The sequence below is a fragment of the Lonchura striata genome, chromosome 1, assembly GCF_046129695.1.
Source record: "Lonchura striata isolate bLonStr1 chromosome 1, bLonStr1.mat, whole genome shotgun sequence".
NCBI lineage: Eukaryota > Metazoa > Chordata > Aves > Passeriformes > Estrildidae > Lonchura > Lonchura striata.
The window spans coordinates 133,715,174-133,728,962 of NC_134603.1; the positions used below are offsets into that span (position 1 = coordinate 133,715,174).

General features: G+C 38.8%; 1 protein-coding gene across 6 annotated transcripts in view; it reads right to left on the reverse strand.

Moving 5' to 3' along the window:
* Positions 1 to 13,789, reverse strand: part of ANKIB1 (ankyrin repeat and IBR domain containing 1) — an 87,713-nt gene that overhangs the window by 72,331 nt on the left and 1,593 nt on the right. The window lies entirely within an intron of this gene.

Sequence of the window (13,789 nt, forward strand, 5' to 3'; positions counted from 1 at the left end):
ATGTAGAAGACTGAGCTTACTGCTGTCTGTTAAGTCATCATGTGTCTTTTTCAGCTAGACAAGCCCATTCAGCCTCCTCTACCATGACTCATGAAGCAGTTCTTACACAGCCTGACCTATGCCTAGGAAAATTCAAACATCAATCCAGCATTTACTAGGTACTAGCAAACTTATATCGGCTGTCGGAAAATGAGACAGAAATCCACTGGCCCAAGAATACATTTCTTTGTTAAAAGAAAAATCCTACTACCAGTTGCAGAGATTTGCAGGAGCAAAGACAAGCAGTGGCAGACGAGACGAAAGCTGGGAGAACCAGCTGTATTAGCCTCAGCAGCTTGCAGAGCTGTGATGCTCAGGAATCCCTTGGTGACTGCCTTATGAAAAACCTGCTCCAGTGCCAATGTAACATGCAGGCACTTATTTAAGAATAGCTCTTTCTGCTTGTAAAGTAAAAGGCACCACAAGACAACATTCCCTACCCCCCCACTCTCTGCCAGAAAAAAGCCACAAAAACTCCATTTCTTTTTCCTCTATACTTCTTCATTTCTTGGGTTGTTCTCCTCCCCAGGGCCCACTTCTCTGCTCAGACCAATGCGAGACTTCTATCAGACTTCCCTGAAAGTTTCAGAATTTATAAAGTAATTTTTATAGTTAATATGAACCATGCACTTAACAAGCTGGAAATCTGCCTCCAGTATCTTTTTATGACACAAATGTTGCTTGAGAAACTTACATTGTAGTTTCTCAAGTGGTTTTAATTGACACCAGAGCTGATACTGCCCTTTTTGTTTCTGATTCACCCCCTCTGTTCATCCATATTTCCACAATGTCCCTTGTTGGTTTATTTTGGTGACTGTACAGAGAAGCAGAATAGATCTAATTCAGATTAATTCCCTCTTCTTGGTTTTCTTCCTGGATGCTGATGGTCCAAACAGCCAGAGCATGGCAGCAGTGATGGGGAGGCAGGACTATTTGTACCAGTGCATACTGTATGGAGTGGAAATACTTTCAAATAGTGTTTATTCATACTAAAGTGCAGACAGAGGCAGAAATATCACCAATGTGCAAACTGTGCAAAGCCCACAGTTGGTTGCTAGAGGCAAGGCAGTACTGTTGCATTAGCTAAAGTCAAAACAGTTTTCATGAAATTTCTTTTGTAGTCCAGCATTATTTTATCAGCTATTACTCTGACAGTGGCCATACACTCAGAAAGGGATAGTGGATGGAGCATGAACTAGAAGATGCTGCTGTGTGGAGTGGGAAACTGCAGAGCAGGCATCACAGTACCAAAGGCAGCACTGGCTGCTGCAAACTGCACCTAAGCCTGCAATAACCCATGCTGGGCAGTGTACAAAATAGTATATTATATCAGGATGTAAACTCATAATAAATAACTGGTATAGCAACTTCACCTCAGCCCTTTACAAAAATGTCAGCAAAACAGGTACCTCATCTGAGTCCAGTTTTAATTTCACTAAGCAAAACCCCACATGATCATTAATAACAGCAGTTGATGCTATTCAGATGTCTGACATTAGGCAAGCAAGACCTGAGTAGAAAGACAACTAAAATCCCTCTCAAATGGGCAGTGAAAGGACAAAGGTGAGCTTGCATTTACTAAAGGAAAAAATTCAAGCTCTCCTACCCTGACAGTCAAAAAGCAAGTATTGGTGAAAAAGGTTTAGTGTAGCTGCAGGGGCTCAGCAGGACTCCAGTGAGAACAAAGACTACTAAACTGGCACAAAGCTTTTTGAAGGGCAGAGAGATGAGAAATATATCTAATTTAGTCCCTCTCCACATGCACTTCGGGAAAGAGAGATGCTTAAGAACAATATCTGCCTTTCCCCCTCTATAATGCTAATTCTGTTGTGCCATATTTCATAATATATTTAAAACTTGCCAGGGAACAATCAGTGGAGCTGATATTTCAATTGCTGCTAGATATGAAGAAACAATACTTTATCAGTAGGGTTGAGATATTCATTAGAGGATTTAAGTTTTAAGGTCTTCTCAAAATTTCAACAGGCACTAACAGCTTTAAAAATCTACTCTGGTATCATCACTCTGTGTACTCATACTGCATCCTGCACAGCAAGAAGGATGTTCCAATTGCACTAAACTACTCTCTAGAAAATACAGAAGGCAAAAAAAGCAATAGACAAGAAATAAAAGAATTGGAAGACTATTTATTATAAAGTAAAGTAAGAAGTATAATTTCTGAAGCAGTCATCTAACAGCTCAAAAACCAGCCATGACTAAGAATAAACAGTAATCAAAATATACCTCTATAAAGAGAGGAAATAAATAAGAGACTCCCTTTTCAAAGGTTTGAGTGGTTTGCATGAAAACTTATTGTGTTGCAACAGAAAGGCATGAGGCTGGAATGTTCCAGGAAACAGGGATGATGGAACCACCTACTCTAAAAGGCACATACTTCACCTATGCAAAAGCTTGCTCACTTTTTCAGGATGTAATCAAGTGTCTGAGTGACATGGAAATCTTATTTCCTAATCAATTAGAATGGCAAACTGTATTTTAAAAAGCCCAAAACTTTGCATTTTGCAGCCTCATATCTCATTGAATCCATCTTGAAAACAGAATATTGCTCTCATATCTTCAAGTCTGTGTGGATAGATTTTAAAGCCACTTTCATTTCATAGAATGTAGCAAATTTAAATAAAAAGGATTTGTTATCCCTCAGCTGTAAGGAACTGGGGCCACAACACACAACTATTGCATCAGAACATTTATTGTGTGCCCTCAGCTGTTTGGATACAGCAGTGGAGTGGGCAATTTAGAAAGAGAACAGGAATCCTCAGAGTTACAGTAAGCAGGCTCAGGCAGTACTGGGGAAAATAAAGTATACAATAACTAAAACAAGGCATGATTAAGGTGGACTGTCTGGCTTTTAGGAATGTGAAAGGATTTAGTTTCACAGTAAGCCATGGGTAGACTGTTTTAAGAATATTTTTCTATTCAAAGTTCATAGCGAGGTTTTATGTTTCAAAAAATTTTTTTTGAACACCTCCATTTTGCACTAACCCAGTGTGCTTTGATCTGAGTCTCATCATTCCTTTGAAGAAGCTAAACCATGCTGAAGATTCACAGAAAATACTGTTTGGTTTTCCTATAAATTATATTATTCATACAGAAGTTATTCCCAAAAAAAACCATGAATTTGGAGTGTAGGATTTCTTCCCTTGTGCTCATGAGTAGATTCTAAAATTGAAAACCTTTGTATATTTCCAAAATAATAGAGGACACAATTATCAGTAACTCTTCATGGCTACCCTAATACCACAACCTAACAAAACTGAAATTAATTCAGTATACTTTTCAGGCTTGTGACTAATTAAAGAGAAATTTGACTCATTATCTTCATCATCATAGCTATAAGAAGGGGAGAGGGATAAAAATGTTAACCAATCATCATCTTAAGGACTTATTTCAAAACTCTAGTTCTCCATATCGATTTCTTACTCATATATACATGAAGTAAAATACATGCGGCAAAAAATCAACAGGATTTCTGGATTAACTTAAAAGGTATAACTATGAAATAAAGACCAAATCAAGAGGCAACTTACATGACATTTATAATAAAATTATGTGACTGTTTTATTAAGGTTTGCACACTTTACATTGCAAATACATCCAGGGTAACAAAGACTAAACCCTCCAAATTATCCCTTTTTAATTAAAGATTACAAGGAAGTATTTTATACTAGAACATGCTGCCTAACTGCTATTCCAGACAAGTGAATTTAACTTCCTATTTAAGTAATAATAAACTTTCTTTATTAAGTAAGTAATTATAAACTTCAGGCAGCTTGCTTATTGAGAAAGTCTGAATTAATGAATTTTGGGGGGAAAAAAAAACCCAAACAAACCAACTACATAAAAAATACCCAACTTCAACAAACCAGAATAATCCAGTATTACAATTACAATTATTAATTTATTTCATTACCTGAAAGAAAGCAACAGTAATTGGTCTACTTCTACTAACAGTAAGCAATACAGTTAACATACAACACTCTGGAAAAAAAAATCTCATTAAGGATTAGTCTGTTTCATGACAGACACATGAAAATTCAAAGCATTAAACTGATAATTTAAAATCTTTGACTACACAGAAGTCAGGTTAAAAATCAGGTTTTGAGCCATATAGTACAGTTTATTTAAGACAACAATACTCTTCTACAGAACTCCACAGCTCTCTGGGCCAAACACATCAGCTGGGTCAGAAGCAGCTGTATGCAGAGGAGGGAGAACACAGCTCTGCAACCATATCATGAGATATGGAGCAAGCACTTATTTATATAAGGAACCTTATAAGGTTATAAGGAACCTCTGGAGGTCAACGGCTTCTATCCTGTACTCAAGGCAATCTTCAGAGCTTTAAAAGCTCCTCAATGCCCTTCTCACTGAATTTCAGAGTATCTCCAAGTGTGGAGATCCCACAGCCTCTTCAGACTATTTATCCCAATATCTGACCACCTCAATAATGATAATTTTTCCTAATGTCTAATTGAAACATCCCTTGCTATAACTTTTTCTGTTGTCTCTAGCCCTATCACCCAGCTCCTCCAAGAAGAGTCTGGTTCTGTCTTTTCTGTACCCTCCTATTAACTGAAAACAAGATCCACCGCCCTAGTCTCCTTTGAACAGAAGACACCCAGCTCTTTCAGCTTCTCTTTTTACATATGTGCTTCTGTACCCTAATTATCCTGGCAGTCTTCCTCTAGGCCTGCTTCAGGACGTCAGCTCCTCTCCTACACCAAGAAGCACAAAACTAGACATTGTTTTTCATGTGTCACACAAATGTCAAGCTGACAGAAATACTCACTTCTCTCAGCGACTGGCTTCATTCTTGCTCAGAGGTACCTTTCTGACTCACATTCAACCCAGAGTCCACCAGCAAAGCGACGTCATTTGCTGTGATGCTGCTCTCTAGCCATCAGTTCCCAGCCTGTATGACTGTGCAGAGTTATTCTGTTCCTATGTTCATATTCTGCTGAACACCAACCACAAAGTTCTTGTCAGCCCATTTCTCCAGCCTGTCAAGGTCTCTCAGAGGAGCAGCCCTGCCCTCCAGCCCACACAACCTCAGTGTCATCAACAAGCTTGCTGACAGTGCACTCCATCTCCTCATCCAGGTAGTTAATTAATATTATAAATGCAAAGCTGTACTATTTAATTTTACTGAATACTAATTATCATGTCCTGAAAAGGATAAAGGACTTCCACGTAGTTTAATTTTGACTAATTAACAGGTTGGTAAATGGGATGTTACAAAGAACTTGTACTTCAACACACAAGCAAGTCACCAAATAAAACCTCTTCGGTATTTTTTTTAATGGGCAGTTTGCACTTGGTGACTCACTGAAATAGCTCCAACACATCCTTCTAAATATGGAGAACTAAATACACAAAGTATCTGTGTCAGTGACTCTCAAGAAGTCTGGGAAAAGGGCCTAAATTAACAGCCTTTGTATATTTATACTGCAATAAGATACAGAGCTATTAGTAATGTCTAAGTACTGCAGGCTGTGTACTACCATATACAAACTTCCAGAGAATATAAGTAACAGGAATTCTTTCAGAAAGAACAAATGCTTTGTCTTAGAATATTTAACTCACAATGCTTCATAGACCTAGATTACTTGCTAGTGCAATTTTGCAGTGGATCTATTTCTACAGAATAAATGTGCCAGATCATTGCTGAAGAATTGTGTTTCGCTATCATGAAGTCTGCTATACAGCTAGGTCTCAAGATTTGAGCTTTAAAATATCAAAATCCACAATGTTATCAATATATAGGTAATTCCATCAGTCTATGAAGTTCTTAGAATTTTAAAATGTATAACCTGCTTTATTAGTACAGCTTTGGTCTTTATCGTTTAGTAGGTATATATTTCTGCAGTTTCTTCACAACATTGATGAAATTCACCATCTTTCGTTCAAGAGATTAACAAGAAGTTTCTGGGCCCTACTCTGCCAGAACATTTCTACATGTCTATCTGTAGTCTTTCAACACAGTAGAGACAACCAGAGATGAATACATTTTCTTGTCCCTCAGCTGCTTAGAGATCCAGAACACAACAGAGCCACCTGGATTAAAAAATAAGAAATGCTAAAAAAATTACAATTCTGCAAGTAATTTACATAGCCAAGAAATAAGAATTTTTTTTTCTTAATGATAAAACAAATACTTATTGCAACAGCAGTTACAGGTTGCTACTGTCCAGAATTAATCCTGATGTGTGCATCCAGCCATACACATCTTACTCAGTAACTAATAGAAATACAAACTCACAACTGCCTATCAAAACAGTACAGTAACAGTCATACCCTTAGTAGAGAGTTCATTAATAAACTACAACTGTCCTACAATTCCTATTCTTAAGTCCATAATAAATTTTAATAGTCCCAGCATTTGATATACTTTATTTGCAAAAACATTGACAAGTATGTATCATGACATTTTCTGATAGTTTTTCAGGTATTTCTCCAAAGGCTGGTTAATAATAGGAAATATTTAAATTATCATCAGTGGTTCATCTAAGCATCCTAAAAAAATATACTACTATTTTTTTAATACAGTCAGTTTTGAGTTTCTGCACAACAATTTTGTACCATTTTGTACTACAACATTTGTAACAAATATACCATTTATAAATTTGTCATCAAAAATTCCTCTTAGAAATACATTTGAAATAAAAGGGCAGGGGAGTATTGCTTATGCCAACTAACATCTATGGAACTTCCCTGAAGCAGAAATCTTAAGTGGACGCAAACTAATAAATATGTCAAATAGAATTTTCTCCTCCTTATTTCATTTGTAGTAATTTACAACGAGGGTCAAAATCAGGACACAAACAGGACACAATGTTCCTACCATCTCTTAAATTACCTGCTCTAAGAACAAGCAGGGCTTGTTTAAAAAGCAGAATTGTAAACTAGAAAAATCTAATTATTTTCTATGCTAAATTCTAAGAAAAGTGATCATCAGGTACTTGCATCTACTTGCAGCAGAGAATCAGTTTCCAGCTTATGTCCATTTAATCACAATTGATCAGAGACTATATAAACCAGACAAGAAATATGCCATTAGAACATATATAATTAGCATTATAGATGTGAAGTATATTTCCCCCAAAAAAGCTTTGAAACCTCCAGAACTATATCTTCCCTCAAGGAAGGTGGGGGTGGGAGGGGGGAAGTGAGAGATTACTAACACCCCTACAGGACATATTACAAAAGTCATTATTTTAATTAAAACAATTACCACAAAATTAAACTGTATAAAACTTTTCACAATTAGACACAATAATTTTTACCACTTTCCCACTAAGTTATATCACAAGCTACCCCTAGTTGACATAAGGTCAACCAAAGCCCCAGGTTCTTTTCTGGCCAGCAGCTTTCCAGCCATTCATCTCACGCCTGTAGTGCTCCATAGAGCACTACCCAGGGGGGGGCAGGATCCAGCATTCGGCCTTGTTGAACCTCATACCACTGGCCAGCCCATGGATCCAGCCTGTCCAAATCCTGCTGCAGAGCCTTCCTAGCCTCCAGCAGACCAACACTCCCATACAGCTTGGTGTTGCCTACAAAATGACTGAGGGTGCACTGGATCCCCTCTTCCAGATCATCAGTGAAGACATTCAACAGGACAGACTGCAATAGTGAGCCTTGGGGAACACTAGTGACCAGCCATCAACTGGATGTAACTCCATTCACCATCACCCTGTGAGCCTGGACATCCAGACACTTTTTTTTTTGCCGAGAGAAGAGTATGCCAGTGGAAACCATTTCTCCAGGAAAATGCTGTGAGAAATGGTGTCAAAGACTTTACAGACATCTAGGTAGACAACTTCTGCAGCCTTTTGCTTATCCACTAAGCAGGTTACTCTGTCCCAGAAGATAAGCTTGGTCTAACAGGACCTGGTTTTCACAAATCCATGCTGGCTCAGCCTGATCCCCTGCCTGTCCTGTATGTGCCATGTGATGGCTCTCAAGATGATCTGCTCCATGACATTCCCTGGCCCTGAGGTCAGACTGACAGGCCTATAGCTCCCCAGATTCTCCTTCCAAACCTTCTTGTACTTGAGTGTCACAGTTGCTAATCTCTAGTCACCTGGGACCTTCACCATTAACCAGGATTGCTGATAAATGATGGAAAGTGGTTCAGTGAGCACTTCTGCTAGTGCCATCAGTACCCTTGTGTGGATCCCACCCAGCCTCATAGACTTGCGAGTGTGCCAGTGGCATAGAAGATCTCTGACCCTTTCCCTTTGGACTACAGGGCTTTCATTATGCTCCTTGTGTCTTTATTCCAGCTCAGGGTGCTGTGTACCCAAAGAATAGCTGGTCATGCTATTAAAAACATGCTATTAAAAAAGGACGGCATTAAGTACCTCAGCCACTTTCCTTATCTTTTGTCACTTTGTTTGCCAATAAAGGATGAGGATTCTCTTAGGCCTTCCTTTTGTTACTGATATATTAATAGAAACACTTTTTATCAACTTTCACAGCAGTAGCCAGATTAAGTTCTAATTAGCCCTCCTAATTTTCTCCCTGGATAACTCCACGATATCCTTGTAGTCCCCCTGAGTTGCTGGCCCCTTCTTCCAGAGGACATAGACTCTCCTATTTCTCCTGATCTCAAACCAGAACACTCTGTTCAGTCAGGCTGGAATTCTTCCCCAGTAGCTCTTCTTTAGGCAAATGGGGACAGCCTGCTTCTGCACTTCCAGGATTTCTTTCTTCAAAAAAGTCTATCTTCCCTGGACTTCTCCCCCTTTTAGGAATGCCTCACAGAAGTTTTTCAATGAATCTCCTCAATATGCTGGCCTGCCCTCCAAGGTAACAGCTCCACTGACTCCCTCCTTACTTCTACAAGAATTGAAAACTCTAATTTCACAATCACTGTGCCCAAGACAGCCTCCAATCATCACATCACCCACAAGTGCTTCTCTGTTGGCAAACAGTAGGCAGAGTACCTTCCCTAGCTGGCTTACTTGCCAGCTGTGTCAGGACGTTCTCTTCCAGACACTCTGGGAACTGTTTCCTCTAGACTATTTCCTCTCCACCGCATTGTATTTCCAGGAGACATCTGGTGAGTTGAAGTTCCCCAGGAGAACAAGGGCTAGTGATAGTAAAATTTCTCACAGCTGCTCAGAGAATATTTTGTCTGCTTCTACTAGCTGGCTAGATGTAAGAGACTCCCAACCAGGATATCTGCACTGTTGACCTTATCCCTGAATCTCACCTAGAAACAACCCTATTGGCACCATAATTAAGCTCTAGACAACCCCATCACTCCCTAAAACACAGGGCTATTCCACTGCTTCTCCTTCCTTGCCTATCCCTTTTGAAGAGTTTACAGCCATCCACTGCAGCCCTCCAGTTGTGAGTCATCACACAATGACCAGTTTCCGTAATGACAATTATACCGTAATTTTCCTGCTGCACAATGGCTTCCAGCTCCTCCTGTTTGTTGCCTGTGCTGTGTGCACTGCAGCAGAAGCACTTCAGTCAGGCTATTTATACCTCCACTTTTTTTGGGGAAGAAGTCCTAATTCCTGTATGACCTATCTCAGATGCTTCTGTGGTTTCTAACACATGGATAGCCACTGGTGTTTGCTGCCACATGGATCTTTATCCCCTATTTCACTGAAATGGAAGGTCAAAGGACATCACTAGCACACAATCCCTCAAACATGGGTGTGCTGCCCCCAGGTTTATCTCTAGCAAACCTGGTTTTATCAGTTTCCCCCTTCAAGTCTAGTTTAAGCTTTTCTAATGAGCCTGTCTAACTCCTGTGCAAAGATATTTTTCTCCCTTTGGGATAGGTGTACACTGTCTGTCGCCAGAAGGCCTGGTGGCATCATCATCATTCCCTGCAACTGGAAGGACAGAGAAGCATACTACTTGTGCTCCTGATTCCTTAACCAAGGCCCTGAAGTTTCTCTTCATTGCCCTCACACTTCTCGTTACAACTTCACCGCCCACTACCTGAAAAAAAAAAAAAAAAATCAATAATGTGAGTGCCATACCAGGATAGGAAACTTTCTCCCCACATCTTTAACCCAGGCCTCAGGGAAGCAAGAGAAATGGGAAATGGGAAACCTGGGAACCCTGAGAAATGGGTCCTTCTTTTTGAGCTTTCTGTTCCCTTCAGAAGGGAGTAATGAGCCATCCTTTATGCTTTGTGGGAGCAGATTTGATGCAGGGTACAGGTCAACTTAACCTTAACAGTACCAAGTCAGATGAACCATCATCCTTGTTACTGTTTGGTTTCATGTGCAGAGGCTCCTAAGTAAGGGCATTTGGGAAGGTAAAGTACTCACAGAAGAGCCACACCTCTACTGGATTGGGCAGGAACTTGTCACCATTGCCTCTTGTCCCTAAAAGTCACTGCACGCAGCTGGGCAGAGAGAGCATAGGGAGTTTTCCATATCATGTCTACTGCAAGTTCTTCAGGTGTGTCAAAATGTTAATCACAAGCCACTGGGAAACTCCTTTAAGTAGGGAAAATCCCCAAGCTATTTAATGATTTTTTTCCAACATAGAAGCCTGCACATAAATACTACTTTTAACCAGAATTAGTAATATAGTGCTTCAGTTGTCACTATGTAATATATAAACTACACTGAGTTATTGTCAAAGAATAATGTTACTATACTGAAGGTTGTGTGCAAACATTGATTTCTAGGCATAAGTTTATGCATATATACCTTGCTTTTAGAGGAGTCCTTTTGTCCACTTGTCTTCCTTGTCAGTACAGAATTAAACAAGAAAAGTTACAAGAGTAACTTTCTTTGCAACACTGTAACATAGCTTCTCCCATATTTTAGCTGCAATTATCTTCCAACAGGAAGAGTTCAGAATTTACCTGGTTTAAAATATAAATCTAAGGAAAGTATTAAATGAAAATCTCTCTTGAGCAACTTCAACAAAATCCCTTAAAGAAAATTCAAGAATATTAGTAGTACTACAAATAAGCTTTATCTGAAAAGTGTTTGCTTCATGTAAAAAGTTAAAAACTCTTGTTCCTTGTCCTGTCAAAACAGGCCCCAGTAAAAAGTCTTTATTGTGGGCTCCCCTTATATACCCAAAGGTTGCAACAGCATCTCCTTGGAGCCTTCTCTTCCCCAAGGTGAGCAACTCTCTCAGCCTTTCTTCGCAGGAGAGTGTGGTGGCCTGTGTAAGGCCTCACCAGCTAAATCCTAGTCGGACATAGCTCTGGGAAAGCTAACAGCTCCTCATGAAAACAAAGTTCTGCAACAGCAAAAAACAACTTGTTTCCCTGAGAAAGAATTCTACAGATTGGGACTATTTTCCTGCATCCGTTTCAACAATCCCAACCCTCTCAGCTTTAAGAATGAAAACAGTATCTCAAAAACAACCCTTTCTTACACATAAACACCTTGTCCAAGACTAACCAATTACTACGAGATTACAGCTTGTTACCAACCAATAAAAGATAGAAACAGAAGGGTTTGTAAAACTTTATATAAAGGGATATATAAAATAAGAGTTCTGACTTTTTTCACTTCTTAAAAGATTGTGTCTTGTCTCTCTGAAACAAGATCAACAGCAACAGGAGAGCTGCTCCATGTTTGTGTCCCTCCCCCAGACCCGCTCCAGCAGGTTCATGTCTTGCTGTTTGAGGGGCCCCAGAGCTGGATGCAGCATCCCAGGTAGGGTATCTCTCATCAGAGCAGAGCAGAGGAGAAGAATCCCATCCCTCATCCTGCTAGCCATGCTGCTTTTGATGCAGCCCAGGATACAATTGGCTTTCTGGGCTGCAAGTGCAGACTGCCAGCTTATTTCCTGTTTTTCATCCAAAAGTACTCTCAAGTTCTCCTTGGCAGGGCTGCTGTCAACCCCTTCACCCCCCAGGCTGTATCAATACCAGGAGTTGCCCTGACCCAGGTGGAGACCTTGCACTTGGCCTTTCACTGTTGCAAACAAAGACTAACATGTCCGTTTCCAATAATTCTGGAACACATTTAGCGGTTATGAAGAAAACAGCAGTTCTTAACCATTAGGAAGACATCTCTGGCTTGAACTTTCAATGTAAAATGTAATATAATCTTGCATGAAATAATCTTTCCCCATAAAATTTACACATAAGTGTGATTTCTGTAATGTTCCATGGAAAACTACTTGGTATTTTGGGATGAGGAAGGAAAAGCAGTAAAAGTCTTGCCTGATGATAATGATGTTGAAAACAGAATTTTAATGTAATTTTGAAAATTTCAGAATTTCTACAGGGCTGCTCTTCAAGTAAAACAGATCTGTCTTTGCTATGTGTCACTACCAATTATGCAAACACAGAAATATGATTAGAAACGTAAGTGGTTCAGCACACGTATCAGTAACCTCCAGCTTCTCAATTTTCCTTCTTACTGGCATGAGTCACCTTAGCAAAGCTGACAAAACTTCAACAGTGACAACTGCCGACAGCAACCTCTAGTTATCAGATTCCAAGGAGAAGTTAATGAACTACTCAGGTAACGGTAACTACATGACATCTGAACAGCAAAAATAAATCCAACAAACAAAATCCATCAAAAACAAATTAATACCCCCCCCACAACACAAAAAAAAACCCAACAAAAAAATCCCTCCAACACACAAACAAAAAAAAGATCTTAACCACAAATAAACAAAAATCAAAATAATCACAAAACTTGCAAGCCAAACTAGTTAATGATTAAGAAACAAAGCCCTGCTACTGAAACAAAAAGAAACATAGTGATAAGCAATCACAGCAGAGATATCACAGACCAGGAGCAATAAACTGTTCAGGACAGAATAAATCAACCATAGCATTAACAAGGTTTTATACAATGAACAAAAACATGACATTTTCTAAAATAATTTTTATAGTTGTTCCATTGAATAAAAGCTAACAGCTTTAGAAAGCATTCCTTTTCATATTAAAATGCTTAGTTTTCTTTAATTTTTTGCGTGTGTAGGCCAGATAGGAACACATAAGAGATACATGTAAACTCACATGCAATATGTAACTGTGTCCAGTAAACTCCATTTTTTGTGCAATAAGCCTAATCATGTACTTACATACATACATACCTAGTCCTATCTAGATATGTATGGCACAAGTGAAAATAAATGGAGTGCATAAAACTTACTTGCCTAAATTTTGGGTTTTGGCTGTTGATATTATTATTATAGTGCCACTGTTGTAATTCTTCTTTCAAAATTAATCTTCATTCATAATACTCTGCTGATGCATATATACATGAATACAGAGCACCACCACCATTTGTTTAGCTTTTTAGCAGACTTATAGCAAAACTGTAATTCAGAAATAATAGACTGTATTATTAAAATATGTTATTCTTTTGATTACAGACTGAAGTAAAATTTATTGAAGAAGGAATTGACAGAGTACAAGATCATAGAAAAGCCTGAAATAAAGTTTTCAGAAACCTCTTCTGTGATTTGTAAATACAACCATTTACTCTTTCCACATCCGCAAAAAAAAAAAAAAAAAAAAAAAAAAAAAAAAAAGTTGCTACAAATTCTACCAATTTGCTTCTGTGTAGACATCTTTAATGAAACAAGTCACATGTTCCAAGTAGTTGAAAAACACTGTTGCTTTCCTTATGACTAAAGCCTGTTTTCCCGGCCAAGGAAGAAGAGGAATTTTCCTCTGTACACAAAAGAGATTAAAGAGAAATTAATCCACCACACTTCACATTGAAAATCAAAAAGATGAAAGTAAGGATAAAACAGCCATACATGTAAG